The sequence below is a fragment of the Entelurus aequoreus genome, linkage group LG02 (assembly GCF_033978785.1).
Source record: "Entelurus aequoreus isolate RoL-2023_Sb linkage group LG02, RoL_Eaeq_v1.1, whole genome shotgun sequence".
Taxonomy (NCBI): domain Eukaryota; kingdom Metazoa; phylum Chordata; class Actinopteri; order Syngnathiformes; family Syngnathidae; genus Entelurus; species Entelurus aequoreus.
Genome location: NC_084732.1, coordinates 77,880,788 through 77,903,172, shown reverse-complemented (window position 1 = coordinate 77,903,172; position 22,385 = coordinate 77,880,788).

The window sequence follows — 22,385 nt, the reverse complement described above, 5'->3', positions numbered from 1 at the left end:
GATGTGACAGTTGGTGACAGTACACCTACTTTGAGACAAGAGCTATATTGATGTATGCTTGGTTATGGTTTAAAGTCATACCCAACAATTGCGACGGCGACTTTTTACTCTCAACTGAGTTTAGTTTTTTAACGATTTCTGAAGGTGGTGTGCCTCTGCAATTTTTCAGCGCAAAAAATGTGCCTTGGCTCAAAAAAGGTTGAAAAACACTGATGTAGACCACAAGGAAGTGTTTTTCATTAAGAAAAAAAATTAAATAATTTGACTCCTTTAATGCGCCCTATAATCCAGTGCGCTTTATATATAAAAAAAAACATCAAAAATAGACCATTTATCAGCAGTGCGCCTTATAATCCGGTGCGCCATATGGCCCGAAAAATACAGTATACGATAAATATAGCCCTGAAAGTTCAATAAAAAGGTTGCTTGAATCAAATTAAGATTCAAGCAGCCCAAAGTCAGGGAGGTCCGTTTGTATGCCAACAGTGAATGGTTCGCCAATGTGTGTGATTTCTCAACAGTAGCTATGTGCACATGGACACACTTACTTGGATTAAAAGCCTAACCGGAGTAAAAATGCTTCATGGAAACACGTCATTCGGATTATTCTGACTCGATCACACAAATTCGGATGAAAATTCAATTCCAATCGAGACGGGTGGTTAATGCGGATAGTCATTCGAATTGTAGTGCATGAAAACGCTTCTTACGAAATTTGGGTTGAAATGATCCTTACTTTGGTGGTGGATTAGGAATTAAATGTAATAATCTCGGAATGAAGCGATTGTCTTGCTGCTGTCTCCCCCCATTCAACATGTACAGAAGTAGCGTTATATACTGTTGAGTTTGTTGCTTTAAAATGAGATTAGTGAAGTCAAAAGTATGGTATTGAGTGGCATGTGTCGATGTAACAATAAAAAGAAAGCTCCAGTAGTCTTGATGAGCTGTTTTATTCACGACATTACAGCTACTCCAACTGCTAACGGCTAGCCTCAAACACATACACACAACGTCGTCACATAAAGTTGCCAACCCATAAATATTGCAACATAAATGGCACAGAACAGCTCCATTTCAAAAAGAGAGATAAAACAAAAGTAGTGAACAGAAGAAGATAAATAAATACCGTGAAAACGTCACACAAGCAGAAGTTAACAAAGCTATGTTTGTTTACAGTGGAAGTCTAATACTTCTTCAGCCCCTGGAGTGGACAAACTCGTCCAAAAGATGGCGCCATAGCACAAACAATAAGACACCTTTCCTATTACGATATTGTGGGCATGTCTTAGTAAAGTATTTGGATTTAATGTGTGATGCATGAAAATTCAAGTCATAATCGGATAATTTTTTTCAGGGGGCCATATACACAATCCGAGTTATGATCAGATTAAATAAAATGTTCCTATGTACACGTGGCTACAGTTGTCCTGCTCTGGAATATCTGTTCATAAACTGCAAACCATTCTACTCTCCTCATGAGTTTGCACCATTCATTCTGACGGCTGTTTCCATCCCGCCAGATGCTGATGTGCATGAGAAAAAGCAGATATTGCATGTGGAACAAACTTTTCTGTACTCCTTGATTATTGTGCTTGGGGACTTTAACAGGGATGGAATCTAAGCCAGTAACTACCAAAATATAAACTGTATAAAAGTGCTCCACCAGGGAGGGGAAAATCTTGGATCACTGTTACATTACAAAAGGATGGCACCTATTGCCTCGTGGCCCGTGCAGCTCCCGGTCTCTCGGATCACGAGATGATGCATCTGATTCCTGCATACAGGCAGAGGCTGAAGCTCGTTAAACCGGTTGTTAGAACATTCAAGAGATGGACCAGCGAGGCTGTGGAGGAGCTGTTTACATGTTTGGAGACAACAGACTGGGAGGTGATCAAGCCAGACAATCTGGATGAGTACACAGACTCTGTGACCTCATACATCCATTTCTTTGAGGACCACAGCAAAGCTAAGGTACATTAGGAGGGGAAAAGAAGCAGCCTTCAAAAGTGGAGACAAGGACTCCAAATACTGGTTTGGCAGAGATGTTTGAAATGCTAAACCGCTGTATTCTAACTCCAGCAGCAGTTAGCTGGTAACGACTCTGCCTTTGTGTGGAGGGGGATTAGGCAACTCCCTAACTACAATCCAAAAGCACCCCATGTAGCTAACGATCAACAACTCGCCCAAAGCTTGAACACCTTTTCTGCTCACTTTGATGGCCCATCAATCCCCAACACCGTTCCTGTTAGCTCGACTCCGCCCACCACACCCACCCTGCCCAACAACTTCAACGACTCCGAAACCCCTCCTCCCCCCGACCCACAAAGCTCACTTCACCAACGGCCACCACATATCTCGCCCCTCAATCCCTCACAATCTATGAGCAGGATGTGCACAAACAATTCAAAAGGATGAACCCCCATAAAGCCCCCGAGCCTGGCGGTGTCTTCCCATCCAACCTAAAACACTTTGCGGCCGAGCTGACTCCTGTCTTCACGGACCTCCTTTAAGTCATGCCATGTGCTACTTAGTTTTAAATCCTCCAACATCATTCCTGTCCCCAAAAAGCCATGGATCACTGGACTCCACAACTACAGTCCAGTGGCACTGATGTCTGTAGACTTGAAGTCCTTTGAGTACCTGGTCCTATCCCACATCAACGCCATCACCGCACCCCACCTGGACCTGTTGCAGTTCGTTTAAAGAGCCATCAGGTCTGGAGACGACACCACAAATCTGGCCATCTACTTTGGACTCCTGGGAACCTATGTCAGGATCCTTTTTATGGACTTCAGCTATGCATTCAATACCACCCTCCCAACTTCTACGGTACTCTAAATGTCCCCAATTCCACATGCAGGTGGATTACTGACTTCCTGAAAGACCAAAATCAGCATGTGCAGCTCTGGAGGACTGTGTCGGACACCATGTCCATTAGCACCAGATCTCCCAAGGCTGTGAACTTCCCGCCCAGCTCTTCTTTCTGTACACAAACTGCTGCACCTCCAGTGACCAGTCTGTTAAAGTGATCAAGTTTGCGAATGACACCACACTAATCGGGCTCATCTCAGACAACGATGAGGGAGATGGGAGGTGGACCGTACGGTGTCCTAATGCAGCTGCAACAACTTGGACCAAAATGCCTAGAAAACAATGGAGATGATTGTGGACTTCAGGAAAGCCCCAGCCCCATCGTCCCCCTCACCCTAACAGACTTCCCCATCTCCATTGTGGACTCCTTCTGCTTCCTGGGCTCCACCATCACCCAGGACCTGAAGTAAGAGCTAAACATCTGCTCCCTCATCAAAAAGGCCCAGCAGAGGATGTTCTTCCTGCGGCAGCTGCCAGTCTTTCTTTGCTTCAGACCTGCATCCGATCCGATACATTCTTGGTACTAGCGTCATGTTCGTAGTGCAATCTAAGATCATTTCTGATGCTTCCTGCTATTTGACATCAGCGTAGCCATTAAAGACTTAATATTTGTAATCTGTGCCAATATTACAGCGGACATCAGGGACTACAGAGCTAAGATGTTGTGACTTGTAAAGTGCACCAGATGCCTAGTTTTGGTAGACGTCATAGGTCGACCAGAAAAGAAATACATTAATCCGAACTAAAAGGTAATGAGCACTTGTAGCACGGCGCATCCATGTTTAAAGCCTCACCTTTATCGACAGTTTTGAAGCCCAAATACCTCCATATTACTCTTCACACACCCCTTTTACTAACCACTAGAATAGCCGTTTTTTTGCTATTCTTCCTCTCCACACTGTTTCTTCTTATATGCACTCTCAAAATCATGCACCTCCGCTTTGTACGTCACCGCCACACGACAGCATGTGGATGAAAAAAAAAGTACAGGTATTTTTCAAATGCCGTATAGTATTTTTTTTTAATTTCATTAGTACCGCGGTACTTTAGTAGTATTAGTACAACCCTAGGCAGGAGACTAAGGTCAATTCGGACCAAAACCTCCCGCCAAAAAAACTGTAGTCTTACTGTATTCATATTCTTATTTTATTCATCTTGTTTTATTTGTAATTCTGTTATTAGCTTGGTTGTCTTAGATTTGCTAGTTAATGTTTTATGTGGCACCACTACACCGAAAAATAAATCCTAGTTTGTGAACCACCTCTGACAATGGCAATACAAGGAATCTGGTTCTTGGTATTTGGATTCACATGTATGTTAAAAAGCGAGTTTCAACATAATTCAGGAAAAATTTAGTTTTTCAGTGCTGTAAACATATCAAGTGTGTGTGCATGTGGCGCCGACGTTGGGTTTAGGCCACATCCGGCCTGCCAATTATTTTAAATTGGCCCGCTGATCAACAACACCCAACTAGGCTTAATGAAACCATTCAGAACAGAGTTGCTCCTGATTGTAGTACTGCCGCCACCCCGCAGGCAGGGGGCAACAGTGAAGCATATGTGTCACAATGAAGCAGCAGTGGGTGAATACAAGAAGATGACACTATCGAAATCTAAATAAATTCCGAAAATCTTACTTTTAACAGCGACTGGACAACAAAGTATGGATGTATTGAAATTGCCGCTCTGGCAATCAAAACTGGTTAAATACATGTAGCGCTAAATTTTGACCAGCAGAGGGCGATAAAGCTACATCTTAGGTATGATTGTGTTAAACCGCATGTGTTTGCTGTTTGTATTAACACTAAACCTTCTATTTTAATTATGTAACATACACAATGGATGTTATACTTTAAAAAAATATGTTCAGTCTTACAAACCTAAATGTAGGAGGACGTATAAAGAAATAAAACTGAGGCAGAAAAATAGTTCAAAAGAAGGAACATCAATCATCCACAAAATTTAGCTTCTGTTTCTTCATGCTGTTAACTATCTGTCTAGCTGCTAGTGTTGTCCCGATACCAATATTTTGGTACCGGTACCAACATTTTTTCAATATTTTTCTTTACTTTTTTAAATAAAGGGGACAACAAAAAATTGCATGATTGGCTTTATTTTAACAAAAAGTCTTACGGTACATTAGACATATGATTCTCTTTGCAATTTTGTTCTTAAATAAAACAGTGAACATACAAGAAAACTTGTCTTTTGTTAGTAAGTAAACAAACAAAGGCTCCTAATTTAGTCTGCTGACGTATGCAGTAACATATTGTGTCATTTCCCATTCTATTATTTTGTCAACATTATGAGGGACAAACTGTATAATGAATTATTAATCTACTTGTTCATTTACTGTTAATATCTGCTTACTTTGTCTTTTAACATGTTCTATCTACACTTCTGTTAAAATGTAATAATCACTTATTCTTCTGTTGTTTGGATACTTTACATTAGTTGTGGATGATACCACACATTTCAGTATCAATCTGATACCAAGTCGTTACAGGATCATACATTGGTCATATTCAAAGTCCTCATGTGTCCAGGGACGTATTTCCTGAGTTTATAAACATAATATAATTTTTTTTTAAACGAAAGAAGATGTTATCAAAGTAGTATCGACTAGATACGCTCCTTTACTTGGTATCATTACAGTGGATGTTAGGTGTAGATCCACCAATAGCGTTTTTTTACATTTTGACGCCGGTGAGCTACGGTGTGTAGTGAAGCATATTTAGCTATTCCTCGTCCTGCAGGGATGATACTTGTAAGAAACATACTTTATTTGTCGCCATGGAGGCGAGGATTAGTGATTTAGAAGTAGCTACAACACTGCAGACTGAGGACAGTCTTTAGCCGCTAGCTAGCTAGCCATGTCTTAAAGCACCTCTTCCTGAGAGTGTTTCAGTGTTATAACTTCACCTTTATTGTTAGTTTTTAAGCCAAAATGCGTCCATTCTCCCTTTTATGTCTACACACTGTGTCTGTTTGTAAGTACTCCATGATTGTGCGCTGCCGAACATGCTCCTCTGCTCGTAAACCAGCAATGACACGACGTGACGACGACAGATGTTTGCGGGGGGTGGTGGACCGGTACTTTTCAGAGGCGGTATAGTACCGAATATGTTTCATTAGTATCGTGGTAGTATACTAATACCGGTATACCGTACAACTCTTCTAGCTGCACATGGTGAAAACGAGTAGCGAGGGCAGAATAATAAATTTATGGACAGTGCAGTGTGAAAGCTGATGTGTAAATAAGTAAAGGCAGTCTCAAAGGAATATAACCTGCAGAGGCGATTTCTAAAGAACCATCCAAATTTTGATGTCCGGCCCCGGAGACCTTGGTCTCTTGAAACTGTGGCCCCCTTTGTTATGTAGTTGAGTAGCCCTGTTCTATACTATACGTAACTTCTGTAAACTCAAATGGCTGGCCTAGCATTTATATTCTTGTGTTTCATTCATTGTGAAGGAAGGCCATAACAACTTCTAATTTAAATAAGGTCATAGTCATCTAAATATACCCAAAGTCAGCTGGGATATGCTGCAGCCCTCTGTGACCCTGCAAGGATGTAGCGTATGTATGCATAACTAATTAATACCGGCTGACAGATAAGGTGCATTTTTAATAGGTGTTTCACATTTTTTCCGGGGTTTTTCTGCCTATTTTATGATTGAAAAGATTGAACTTATTCCCCCTCACAAGGGGACGTGCCCACATGCTACTTTACAATCCAGCTCATTGTAGTTTGCACCGTGCAATTACACAATGTTCAACTGGCGTCATCACCCGTGTTCTATGACGCACGGATCAAAAATAAAATTAGGTGCGAAAGCTCAGCAGTCACTGACTAGTCAAAATGTCAATCACGTGTTCGCTGTCGAAAAAGGAGTCGTCTCGAATTGTGCTGTCAGTTCAAAACCTGCCCCAGGCCGAACGTTTTCTATACGACACGTTATTTTTACTTGACTGTGCGAATACATCTTTGTGAATAATACCATGCATGCGGCTCTTTAGTGCCGCCCTAATGGCTCCCTAGAGCATTTTTAAAAAAGGACTGAAAATGGAAAAAAAATGGGTGAAAAATATTTTTTTTGTTTTAGTATGTTTTTTCGGTTTGAGGACAAGCATGACGCAAAGCTTCCCAATTGTTAGAAAGCCCACTGTTTAATATGTTTGTGTGTATGCTTCACTGTTGAGAGTATTTGGCGAACATCGTTTTGTCCTACTAATTTCGCCGGTTCTTGAACTCACCATAGTGTGGACTGTGACGCAACAGTTTGTTTACATGTAAAATCTGCCGCTCCTTCTTTGTCTCATTTTGTCCACCAAAAGTTGTATGCAGTGCGCTTTGTTGACGTTACTGACTTGTTGGAGTTCTAATCAGGCATATTTGGCCAGTGCATGACTGCAAGCTAATCAATGCTGACATGCTATTTAGGCTAGCTGTATGTACATAATGTATCATTATTAGGGTTGGGTATCGTTTGAATTCGAACTATTCCGATTCCGATTCTTTGTTTCGATTCCGATTCCTGGCGATTCTCGATTCCGATTCTTCTTGTCAATGTGTTTGACAGGTAGTCCCTGGAAGGTGGTATGTATTTTGGGTTGAGAGTTTTCACCATATCCCTGCAAACATAAACAAACATGTAATGTTGCTGTTATTGTTTAGCCCAGTTTCAATTAGCTTAGCTCTAACGTTATTGCTTAATCAACCTAAATGTTGGAGATTCCACCTCTGAAAAGGGATGCAGTCTTTTGACTATGTGTGCAGTGACCTTTCTGTGGCACTCTTCCGTCTGTGGCACCGACATCTTCCCCATTGCCGCTACGGTGAACGGAGTACGCTGAGCACATCACAGAGCCTGGCTAGCAGGTTGTAAATTGTCTATGAAAAAATACGCTGGCTAATTTGTTAGCTGCCTCGACTTTGGCGCAAAACACATTATTTATTGCATATATATTGTTTTACTTACCGGATTCGGACTGCAATACAGTCACCGAGGTGCCAGGCTGGGCGTTGAAGCCAGAGGAAGAGGCAGAGGAGGACGGTCGGCGCAGCGCATCGAAGACGGGACACGCATTTATTTGTACTCGGAGGTGCTTCATCATGTTCGACGTGCACCCTCCTAAGCACAAAACAGTCCTGTCGCACGTGTTACATTTCGCCGATATTTAATTTTTTGTAGTAAAATAAAGCCTCACTTCGACCGCCAACGCCCGCTATCCATGCTTGACTGACTCGCTCGGCTACATAGGCTCGGCTATGCTAACACTTCCGGCGGTGGGCGCTTCTTCGTTGGTGTTTAGCTGCTTCTTCTTCCGGTCGGCGGACTTATTCTTTTTTTCCAGTCGGCGGACTGGGTATCGAAACTAGGAATCGAAATGTAAACTTTTGAACGATTCCGGGAGAATCGGAAAGTTAGTTCGGTTCCAATCGATACTCGATACTCGATACCCAACCCTAATCATTATGCATCATTTGTAGGTATATTTGAGCTCATTTAATATCCCTTACTTTTATCCTCTTTGTATATAATTGAATTTTGCATCTCTCATGACACATTTCAGATAGTTGTTTGTGTGCCCATTTGTTCCAGACCACAGCAAACATTACCTAGCTTGCCAAAGATTGTAATAAATCTATTACAAGAAGAAAGCCTGCCGTTTCCTTTAACTTTTTTTTTTTTTTTTTTTTTTTTTTTTTTTTTTTTTTTATAATGTCCTGCCCAGCTTCTCGGGCAAATCATATAGCAGATGTAGATGCCCATATCGGCTGTTCAGATTTACTTTACAAAAGAGAAGTGTAGGATACTTCTCTTGTTGCCTTACTTGTATTTTGACTTTATTAAATGTATTTATATTATCATTTGGTGCAGCCGGGCCGGAGCAGGAGGGGATAGAAAGAGAGAAAAAGGAAGACAGAGGGGGGAATTGTGGGGACAAGAGGGGGATTAGACAGAGAGACAAAAACAACAACAGCAAACACAACAACAACAACAGAGCAACATCAGCAAATACGACATGTACAAATATGATGGTAAAAGTAATAGCAAATAAGCAGTTAGCGAAAATAAATAAAAAATAAAAAATACAGAAATGACAATGAGCATTATTACACTAAAAATGGAGCAATATGAATACCAATAGAAATAGTGCTATTGATAATAAACAATACCAGTACTTTACCTTTATTATCAACAATACAATTGTTCAAATGCAACAATACATATACGTAATGATAACTTGAGATACGAAAGAATGCAGAAAAATGGAGGGGAAGAAAGAGAAGCAACCTTAACCTTGTAGATTGTTATAGTAACAATAGGTTAAGCTTTGTCAGTGTGCCATGTGTTATACCCAGTTTACCCTATGGCAACAACGTTAATATATGTTTGATGAAACGTGATTATGTGCATGAGTGTATGTGTGCATATGTACTTGTATATGTACAGTATGTGTATGTGTGCTTGTACAGTGAATGTATATGTACAGTATGTGTATATGTGTGTACAGCGAATGTATATGTACAGTATGTGTATACAGTATGTGTGTTTGAACAGTGAATGTATATGTACAGTATGTGTAAATGTGTGTTTGTACAGTGAATGTATATGTACAGTATATGTATGTGTGTGTTTGTACAGTGAATGTATGTGTAGTATGTGTATGTGTGTGTTTGTACAGTGAATGTATATGTACAGTATGTGTATATGTATGTTTTTACAGTGAATGTATATGTACAGTATGTGTATACAGTATGTTTGTATAATGAATGTGCGTGTGGATGTACGAACTTTGAGTGTGTAAATATGTACTGTATTTATTTGTATATATATATGTGGGAGCGTAGGTACCTATGTATGTCTGTATGTATGTGTGTGAGTATATGTGAATTTGCATGTACAATACATTTGACTCCCAGTGTGTGCGGGAGCCAGAGTACGGCCCCAGCCTCCCCGAGAGCCCATCCCACAAACAGTAGGTGTGGTGCCCAGGGAACCAGGGGCCACCGCCCCCACGCAGCCAAGCCGGATAGCGACAGGAACCCCAGAGCCCGGCCCACCGTGCCGCCCACAAGGGCCAGCAGCAGGCCGCAGACAGACGCACCCGGCAGAGGACAAGGCACGAGAAAAACAGGGGGCAGCCAGACCCCAAGCCAGCGAGAGACCACACCCCACACGGACAGAAAGGCGGGACGCCCCGCCCGAGGGGCCCGGAGACCCCCCGCAACCGGACGGGAAGACCGCCCCCGCCCCACCGGCAACAGGGCCCCCACGAGCCCCCCCCACCCCCGGAGAGCGCGGCGAGGCCAGCCCACGGCCACCCCACCCAAGCCGGCCGCCACAGGACCACCCAGCACGGGGCCACAGGAACCACCCACCCCACCCATAGGGGCCCCAACGATGGAGATGGAACAACCAGCAACCGCCCCGCCGAGTCCCCCCCCCGAGGTAGGGGAATAAATAAATAAAATAAATAAATACATAATAATAATAATAATAATATTAATAAAATATATTTTTTTAAAAAAGGGGAAAAAAATAAAAAAATAAAAAAATAAATAATTAAATCTATTTATAAAAAAAAATAAAAAATAAATAAAAAAAGAATTAAAAGAAGATCACAGACATGCTGACACACAAGGTCGCTACCCCAACAACTGGCCGACTCGCAGCACCTCGGAATACCCTGCAGCACCAAGCCACCACAGTAGACGCAGGGACCAGACCCAGCAGGCCCCAACCAAGACGGCCACCCGGAAGGGATGGACGGCGGGACCCAGGAGCTCCAGACACGCAGTCCGGATGCAGTAGCCTGAGGCGCCGACCCCCACCCGACAGGCAGAACCAGAACGTACCCCCAGAAATATACATACATATATATATACATACACATAAACATACACATGTACACATACATACACATGCATACACATACACATATATATACATACATACATACATACATACATACATACATACATACACACACACACATACACATACACATACACATACATATACACAGTTTGTCAGCCCCGACAACCACCACGCGCGCGCGCTGCCACCAGTCACAACATCAGCCACCCCCCTGCACCAGACCCAGCAGCCACGGGCGCCCACACCACAAACAAACGGCAGCAGAAACAGCAGCCACAACACCCACAGACAGCCAGCACCACCCAATCAAATCAAAGCAATCAAAAAATAAACCGCGACCGGCAACCACACGCCAACAGGATCACAGATACCAGCCAGCGCCAGCCCGCCAGCAAGCCCAAACGCCAACACGCAAACAAGAGACACCAACACCCCCCCCCCCGCCAAAAGACCCCACCACCCCAACCCAAACCCGCACAAAGACACCACCGCCCAAACAACCGAGACACAGTATCCAGACCAGACACGGGCGCCGCGCCGCCACCACATCAAGTCGCCAACAGAGACCCCACAGCGCAAGGTCGGGCCACACGGGCACGGACCCCACCCAACAGGAAGCGAGACCCGCGCGACGCCACACACAAATAAAAAATAAAATAAAATAAAAATAAATAAATATATATATATACATATATACATACATATACATACACATACACATACACATACATACATACATACATACATACACACATACACACATATATATATATATATATACATACACACATATACACATAAAAATTTAAATAAAAAATAAAAAAATAATAATAATAATAATAAATTAATAAAAGCCTGGCAGGCCACCAGAACGCAGTCCCCGGAATCCGCGCCGGCCGACGAGGCAATGAGGGGTGCGCCGAACCCCAACCCCCCCACATGCATGTGTACAAGGCCCCCAGAGTGTCTACTGTGTAGTTAAAATTAGGAGGTCAGCCATTACAGCCGACCTCCAGTCCCTATTGATATGTGTACTGTAGCGTGAGTGAGATATGTATGCTTGTGGGAACTAATAATGCGATTAAAATTGGGGGACATCAAGGTCTTGGTGGGTCCCAACCAAGCCGAGCCCTCCAAATCCTAAGTGTCTAATATGCAGCTAAGATTGAGGGATGGCCGAGCAGGGGACAAGACAGGAGGACCGGAGCCCCATAGGAGGCATCCTCAATCCCCCGCCATGCCTCCCCGCAGGACAATCCCCCAAAGTCCTATATTTGTGTGACTGTGTGTGCTATAAGTAGGAGGAGTAGAGGGCCCGGACATCCCCCCCAGTCCATGCGGCCGACAACCAGGAACCACGGCCAGGAAGCCGGCCCCCCCACGGCCCGTGACCCACACCAGACCACTTTAGCGTGACGTCACGCGAGCCCACCCCCCGCCAAACAAAGCCAGCCCCCGCCCGCCCCAACCCAACCCCGCAGAGCCCATACCAGCAACCAAACGCAGAAAAACTGCACAGCCCCATGCCCAATGCAAACACCGCATCCCGGCCATCCACACAGCAACGCACCCATACGAGTTCCGGCCAGGGGATGGTGCCCCCCAACTGGGGAAGAAGTCAATGCACCCCGTCCGCACGCCAGCCCCCAAACCAGCCGTCAAGCCAACGCCAGCCAGCCCCCACAACCCCACAAGCGCACAGATACCAGCCACAGTCCCCCAACCACTCCAACCCAACACAGCGACGCCAACCGCCGGCAGTACCACAGCAACCATCACCACCACCGCCCGTCCGCAGTACAAACACCCGCGGCCGCCGAAACCTGAAACAAAAAAAAGCGACCTACCCCGTAAACCACAACAACGCACACCCCCAGCTACCACAGAGGCCGCCAACCCACCTACCCCAACTCGTCCACATACAGGCCAATCGATCCACCGGACATCCACACCCATACACACACCTACACATACATACACACATACACATATACATACATATATGTATATACACATACATACACATACACACATGCATGCATATACACATACACACACACATATATACACCTACATACATATACATATGCACACATACACACACACATACATACACCAAAACAAAACAAAAACAAAAACAAAAAAATATAAAAAATAAAAATAAAAATAAAAATAAAAATAATGAATAAAATAAAATAAACCCTTTAACTAAAATAAAATAAAAATAAACATGAGGCCTGGTTGCCAACAGTGTCCAGCGCCACCAAACCCCGCAGCCATACCCGCACGTCCAGGCCCCCCCGCCCACCACCCACCAGGCACCCCATCCGGCAAAAGGCCATAAGGGCCCAGCCCCGCACCCACAGCCGGCATGCCATGGCATCTCTGCAGGCCTGGTACCGCGATCGGCAATGCACACCGGGGCAGCGACACACACACATGTACCTACATACATACACACAGATTCCACCATACATACATACAAACGTACACACACACACACACACACACACACACACACACACACACACACGCACTTATATATACATGTATATAATTTAACAGAATAAATAAAATTTATTAAATAGATAATTTTAAAAAAATATATATATATAAGTATATATATAAATAAAATTCATAAATAAATAAGGGCGGAGTAAAACACAGGAGGGAGACCCCCGCAGGGCAGTCGGGCAGCACCGCCGGGGCCCCAACAAGGGAGGAAGGAGCAGCCCGTTTCCTTTAACTTGAACACACACATCTATACTTTTGGCCATTAAAAGCCAGTAATTTCCAGGAGTTATCTCACCTTCTGAGTAGCCTCTGATTTACTAATGGTTTCTAATGTTGTAAAAATGTGTAGAATAAATATTACATTTCAACATTTCTGTCAACAAAGATTTACTTCAGCCTGCGACACAAAGTCATTTTGATAGTAGGCTAATATAGCTAAAATAGAAATTCACTGTGCAACCTACTAATAAAAGTCTCAATCAATCTCAATCAATCAATAGACACTTACGTCATGTGTTGCCTTCATTATAACACTTATAAACGGCTTTTTTTTTTTTTTTTGCCGCTCCAGACAGATTTGTTTTTCGTATTTTTGGTCCAATATGGCTATTTCAACGTTTTGGGTTGCCGACCCCTGGCATAGACCAATAAGAAATGCATACACAATTGTTCTCGTGCAATCTGGGGAAATTGCAGCAGTTATAAAATTTAGTTATATAATCATATAATAATCATTATCTGTATTTAATCAATCAACCCTAATTAATCTCACTTTAAGGGTGCAGTGTTTTCATGTAATTCTTTACATTATTGCGGCCGATCACAAGATTGATATTTAATAGAATAATATAGACTTGAACAGATGCAGTCTAAAATTAAAACACTCACGTCAAATGAAGTTAACACACCAAAAAAATAAGCAATGCAAGAGCTTAAGTACACCCTGACGACGAGCATTATCCGAAAATGAAAGTCTATTCAAAATCCGAGAGGGTTTGGAGGCTGGTTTTACTTCTAAGTACCTCACGTTTTTATTTCTGCTTTTTTTTCTGCCGACATGAACAGAAGGAAATTGAGGGAATGCAATTAGCGCCTGTGCCAATGGAGGCCTCTGCTGCACAATAAAATATATAACAGCCTCCAATTTGAAAGTGCTAAGTGAAATTTGACATCTGGATGTTTTGTTTCATAGATGTTGTTTTTATTGTATCACACTGCATTATACCGCTGATTCAATGAAGAATCCACCTAACACAAATGTAGTTGTAGCCTATGTTTCTCTCATATGTACAAACAGATCTAATTCACATTATGCTAATACTGTGAAAAGTAGTATAACATCAGTTACCCAGTATATCTGTTCCCTTTGTACAAACCCCAAAACCAGTGAAGATGGTACGTTGTGTAAATGGTAAATAAAAACAGAATAAAATGATTTGCAAATACGTTTCAACTTATATTTAATTGAAAGACTGCAAAGACAAGATACTTAACATTCGAACGAGAACACTTTGTCATGTTTTGCAAATATTAGCTAATTTTGAATTTGACGCCTGCAACATGTTTAAAAAAAGCTAGACTGAGAAAGTTGAGGAATAGACTGGCCTGTCTGTAGTCCAGACCTGTCTCCCATTGAAAATGTGTGGCGCATTATGAAGCCTAAAATACCACAACGACGACCCCGGACTGTTGAACAACTTAAGCTGTACATCAAGCAAGAATGGGAAAAAATTCCACCTGAAAAGCTTCAAAAATTGGTCTCCTCAGTTCCCAAACATTTACTGAGTGTTGTTAAAAGGAAAGGCCATGTAACACAGTGGTAAAAATGCCCATATGTCAACTTTTGTGCAACGTGTTGTTGCCATTAAATTCTAAGTTAATGATTATTTGCCCAAAAAAATAAAGTTTTTTCAGTTCCAACATTAAATATCTTGTCTTTGTAGTCTATTCAATTGAATATAAGTTGAAAAGGATTTGCAAATCATTGTATTCTGTTTTTATTTACCATTTACACAACGTGCATACTTCACTAGTTTTGGGTTTTGTATATTTATGGAACTTAGGAGAACAATTAAAATGGTTTATTACTAGAGATGCCCGATAATAATAATAAATGCTTTAAAATGTAATATCAGAAATGATCGGTATCAGTTTTTTTATTATCGGTATCATTTTTTTTTAATTTTTTTAATTTTTATTTTTATTAAATCAACATAAAAAACACAAGATACACTTACAATTAGTGCACCAACCCAAAAAAAACTCCCTCCCCCATTTACTACACTCATTCACACTCATTCACACAAAAGGGTTGTTTCTTTCTGTTATCAATATTCTGTTCCTACATTATATATCAATATATATCAATACAGTCTGTAAGGGATACAGTCCGCAAGCACACATGATTGTGCGTGCTGCTGGTCCACTAATAGTACTAACCTTTAACAGTTAATTTTACTCATTTTCATTAATTACTAGTTTCTATGTAACTGTTTTTATATTGTTTTACTTTCTTTTTTATTCAAGAAAATGTTTTTAATGTATTTATCTTATTTTTTGTTTTTTAAAAGGACCTTATCTTCACCATACCTGGTTGTCCAAATTAGGCATAATAATGTGTTAATTCCACGACTGTATATATCGGTATCGGTTGATATCGGTAATTAAGAGTTGGACAATATCGGAATATTGGATATCGGCAAAAAGCCATTATCGGACATCCCTATTTATTACCCATAACTCATACAAACTGTAAAGAAAAAAATGTTTTTAGTCATATTAATAACACTGATGCATTCTGATTAATCACGATTAATCGCTGTAAATGATTTAACTTATTTTTCAAAAAGACACAAATGCAATTTAATTGTCAGAATGTCATACAGGAACATTTTTAAAACCTTTTACTTGAATGCACACCATTTATTTGCTCAAAACAGTTTCACTTAAAGTCTGCATGTAATTTGAATCTGTGTTTATACATGGTGATATTATGAATTCCGTTGTAAATGAAGTAGCGTGTTTATGTCCACACACGTAACATTGAGTATATGGTACACAGGCTCCATCTAGTGGTACGCCAAAAAATACTTCATTAAAGTACAGTGTTTTATTTTCCTACGATTATACTGTGTGCAATGTTACAGTTGCCAAAAATATTAAATATATACAGTTAAAAAAAACCTGCCTTGTTTTTATGAATATTTAGGCTGAAAGGAAGAAAAAAAGCACTACCTCCTAAAAAGAAAGGACACTGCAGCACCTGCAGTGAGCGAATTCGCCCGAAAGATGGCACCATAGCACTAACATTAAAACACCTTCTCCTTGCTTGTTTAAAAAAAAAAAAGTAACTTTTTATTACAGCAGTCAGCAAAAAAAAATTCAAAAATGTGTCTTTTAAGCCGCAGGGCTTATAGTCTGGAATTTACGATATACACTACTGCCATCTAACGCCTTAAACTTAATGTCAAACAGCACTTGCAAATGATGATATGATGATAATAAAACAAGATGTAACAACTGGGCAGCAATTGTTCTAATCAGCAATTTTTTCAAACGTTGCAATAAAAAAGGATATTTTATTATTAAAAACACACACTAAGTACAAAAAAATTGCCACTGCAAAGTACCGGTATCAATATCAAGGTACCGTATTGGTTCAAATGTGAACGGTACCCATCCCAAAATATGGTTCTGGAGTGAACACTTTGTGTGGCCTGGCCTCACCCAGACTATACCCCCATGTAAATTGGGTTTGAGACCCCTGATTTATTTAAAATAACAGTCACCACTGCACCTGTGACAAAATTAATTGTAGAAGTTCATGTTATTTAAAAAAAACAAAAAAAACAAAAACGTTTTTGTTCTTGCAACAGGGGAAATGTCCAAATGATTTCCTTAGTATAAGCAAAAATACTTTTAGTCATTAACACATTTGGCATAATTTCACTTTAGACTGCATCATTTATTTTTAATCAAATTGAAAGAGTGGACAGGCCCGACCTCGCCGATTGAGTATGAACATTTGATCGCAGGGATGAAGTGTCATTTAATTGATTTCAGTGTGTGGATCAAAATAGTAATAAGAGTTTATTGAATGGCATAATTTAACTCCTTGGTGTGTGAAGGAAGCACTCGAAATGGTGATGCAGTGGTCGTGAGGCACTGACTTATTTTTCAACCCTTCAATTATTTTACTCCAATCAGTGTTGATTTAGGTTGCTCATTACAGTAAGAACATACATATAAAAAAATAAGAGAATAATTAACTGTTGGTAAATATGTTTGTTTTTTTAAATACGTCATAATCCCATCTAACTACGGAGTCAACCAGTAATGATGTCATAGACTCGGTTTCAATTTTTGACCTGTGTTTGATAGGGATAGTCGTGTCTATTTAAATATCGATATTGATAACATTGATATTGGCATTGTATTTATACTAGCGTGATGGGATCGATACTGAAAGCAGCCCGTCGTGATGGATGCGTTAGGCAGAGCTGTGGCCACGATCTTGGAATAGAACCGCAAATTGGATAACATCTCGGAGAAGCTGTCTATTCTGCGAGGCGAAACAATTTCAGAGCCGAAAAGGAAAGCAGACAAACCATCGGAATGTGTTTGCTCGCTCTAGCCCCCATGTGTCAAAGTCAAGGCCCGCCGGTCTGATCCGGCCCGCAAATGAATTATCCATGGCCCCCGTGATGATATTTGATTAGTATCAAACAGCCTGCTGCTGTTTTGCACGCACCAATACTCCATCAGTGTTGGCGCTAGGAATTTTCAAAATGGGGTCCTCCATCAAGTCGTAAAAATTGGGGTCCTAAAGTAAATTTTTGGGGTCCCACTTTTTTGTAACCGTTTTGAGAACAAATGATAATTGTATGCATTATCCTGTTATATCTCACATTCTATATTGTGTTTTGGAACGTTACTTGATTCATTTAAAAAAAGTATACAAAAGAAAACTAATGTTGATGCATATGTAAATTTATTCAGTTATAAACATCCATCCATCCATTTTTCTACCGCTTGCCCCTATTCACTTTCTTCTTTCCTTCATGGATCTAAACCAGGGGTGTCAAACTCATTTCAGCTCAGGGGCCGCATGGAGGGAAATCTATTACCAAGTGGGCCGGAATGGTAAAATCATGGCATGATAACTTAAAAATAAAGACAACTCCGGGTTGTTATCTTCGTTTTACTTTGGCCAAAAATAGAACAAGCACATTCTGAAAACTTACAAATCACAGATAATCCTCTGGACAAATCACTTCAAATTTGTTGAAAGTTCTGAGGAAATTGGTGCAGCTTCAAAAAAACAATGAGCTTAGACTTTGTCTCGGTGTATCTACAAAGCTAGGATTAAACTTTAAAGATTCAATCAATCAATCAATCAATGTTTATTTATATAGCCCTAAATCACAACGTGTAAACTCTTCTAGGTATCAAATACCTCCTTTGTCATGTCCACGTATCAATCCAGTGCTAACTCAACAAACCGTAAGAAACGGAGGTAAAAACTATTCAGAAGGGTTAAGTTTTCTCGTTTTTGACAGAGACATGATGGGGGAGTAAGGGAGCCAAATTAACGATGTGTTTGAAGCAGAAAACATAAAACCCAAGATTTTTTCTGTTTCATTTCGGTCGAGGGAGAGGAAGACGCCACGCTTTACTTTGTACTTCTTGCTAGTCCTAACAGAAATGCTATTGTGACATCCAGTGGACACATTTAGAACAGCAGTTTCTTTCTTTCAAAATACTTTAATACTTGGCAAACTCATCACGCGGGCCGCATAAAACCTGTTCGCGGGCCTGATCCGGCCCACGGGCCGTACGTTTGACATCCCTGATCTAAACTATATTTTTATTGTAATATTTTCAGAATGTGTTTATTCTATTTTTGGCCAAAGTAGGACAAAGAAAACAGTCTGAAGTTGTCTTTATTTTTTAGTTTTAATGCCATGATTTTAATAGTCCGGCCCGCGTGTGCACAGATTTTCCTCCATGCGGCCCCTGAGCCAAAATGAGTTTGACACCCTAACCCTAACCAAAACAATCCTTATCTGCAAATTCAGCTCCCTCTGCAATGGCCTTGGCAATGCCATGATATAAACTCCCCAGTGAGACCATTGCAGTGAAAGACGCTTCTGAAAATCCCTTCCCCTTTCTTAAAATACACCTGGGGTGTTGACTGTTGACGCCGAGCGGAGCAACCTCCAGGCTTATGGACAAAACATGCACCCATGGACTACTACATAGACATGCAAACACACTCCCACCCCCCAGCCCACACCTTCACCGCTGCTACACCCGTGGTACGATAGTTGTTTTTGTTTATTTCTATTGTAGCAACATGATGGTTAACGTTTTCTAACACAGCAACGAGACTTGTGTGTGTGTTTGCGTGTTGACATTCAAGCTTGCTTTAATGTTGTGTTGTTTGGATAAAAAAGAGATTGTATATATATATATATATATATATATATATATATATATATATATATATATATATATATATATATATATATATATATATATATATATATATATATATATATATACTGTATATGTATGTGTGGGAAAAATCACAAGACTTTCTCAACCAACTATTGCAAGGAATTTAGGGATTTCACCATCTACGGTCCGTAATATCATCAAAGGGTTCAGAGAGTCTGGAGAAATCACTGCACGTAAGCAGCTAAGCCCGTGACCTTCGATCCCTCAGGCTGTACTGCATCAACAAGCGACATCAGTGTGTAAAGGATATCACCACATGGGCTCAGGAACACTTCAGAAACCCACTGTCAGTAACTACAGTTGGTCGCTACATCTGTAAGTGCAAGTTAAAACTCTCCTATGCAAGGCGAAAACCGTTTATCAACAACACCCAGAAACGCCGTCCGCTTCGCTGGGCCTGAGCTCATCTAAGATGGACTGATACAAAGTGGAAAAGTGTTCTGTGGTCTGACGAGTCCACATTTCAAATTGTTTTTGGAAACTGTGGACGTCGTGTCCTCCGGACCAAAGAGGAAAAGAACCATCCGGATTGTTATAGGCGCAAAGTTGAAAAGCCAGCATCTGTGATGGTATGGGGGTGTATTAGTTCCCAAGACATGGGTAACTTACACATCTGTGAAGGCGCCATTAATGCTGAAAGGTACATACAGGTTTTGGAGCAACATATGTTGCCATCCAAGCAACGTTACCATGGACGCCCCTGCTTATTTCAGCAAGACAATGCCAAGCCACGTGTTACATCAACGTGGCTTCAAAGTAAAAGAGTTGATGTAACACGTGGCTTGGCATTGTCTTGCTGAAATAAGCAGGGACGTCCATGGTAACGTTGGACGCCCCTGCTCATTTCAGGGGCGTCCAACATTACTGGCCTGCCTGTAGTCCAGACCTGTCTCCCATTGAAAATGTGTGGCGCATTATGAAGCCTAAAATACCACAACGGAGACCCCCGGACTGTTGAACAACTTAAGCTGTACATCAAGCAAGAATGGGAAAGAATTCCACCTGAGAAGCTTAAAAAATGTGTCTCCTCAGTTCCCAAACGTTTACTGAGTGTCGTTAAAAGGAAAGGCCATGTAACACAGTGGTGAACATGCCCTTTCCCAACTACTTTGGCACGTGTTGCAGCCATGAAATTCTGAGTTAATTATTATTTGCAAAAATAAAATCAAGTTTATGAGTTTGAACATCAAATATCTTGTCTTTGTAGTGCATTCAATTGAATTTGGGTTGAAAAGGATTTGCAAATCATTGTATTCCGTTTATATTTACATCTTACACAATTTCCCAACTCATATGGAAACAGGTTTTATATATATATATATATATATATATATATATATATATATATATATATATATATATATATATATATATATATATATATATATATATATATATATATATATATATATAGTACAATTCTTCAAAATGTGCAGATTTATAAAGAAATAAGGACTTTTGTCTAGACAAGAACCAAGTATTTATGCTTCTTATGGGGAACTCTGCTTCACCATAAGAACCTTTCAGTTTATGAACCACGTTCAAGAGCCAATTAAGTTCATAAATCGAGGTTCCACTGTATGTCTGTTCTCGGTCAGGCCTCTACTGAAAATGAAATGTCTTTGTACTTTTTAAATGCAATGACAATTAAGCTCTATTCCACTTATGTTGCTTCCACTTGAATTTCCTCAGAGTTCATGCAAGTGCAGGTTTTTTTTTTCTTTTTTCGAGCCTGTCAGTGCGTATCTCTCTCGTTCTCGCTCTGCTGCTCACTCAGGCACACACTCCCAACCCCTTACCTCGTTCACTGACCACTGACTTCATTTTTCATGCAAATATCCTGCAATGGAAGTTGTTTTGTTGACAAAATGTTAAAATTGTTCTTTTATTGTTTTGTTATTTTTCTTAAACAATGGTGTTTCATTGAATGTAATAAGAGGATTTTTTAAAATTGTTTACACATACTGTATTTACCCAACCCAAAACCAGTGAAGTTGGCACGTTGTGTAAATACTAAATAAAAACAGAATACAATGATTTGCAAATCCTTTTCAACTTATATTCAATTGAATAGACTACAAAGACAAGATATTTAATGTTTGAACTGAGAAACTTTTTTTTTTTTTGCAAATAATTGAATGGCATCAACACATTGCAATAAAGTTGGCACAGGGGCATGTTCACCACTGTGTTACATGGCCTTTCCTTTTAACAACACTCAGTAAACGTTTGGGAACTGAGGAGACCATTTTTTAAAACTTTTCAGGTGAAATTCTTTCCCATTCTTGCTTGATGTACAGCTTAAGTTGTTCAACAGTCTCTGTTGTCGTATTTTACGTTTCATAATGAGCCAAACATTTTCAATGGGAGACAGGTCTGGACTAGAGGCAGGCCAGTCTAGTACCCGCACTCTTTTACTATAAAGCCACGCTGTTGTAACACATGTAGAATGTGGCTTGGCATTGTTTTGCTGAAATAAGCAGGGGCGTCCATGAAAAAGACGTTGCTTTGATGGCAACATAAGTTGCTCCAAAACCTGTATGTACCTTTCAGCATTAATGGTGCCTTCAAAGATGTGTAAGTTACCCATGTCTT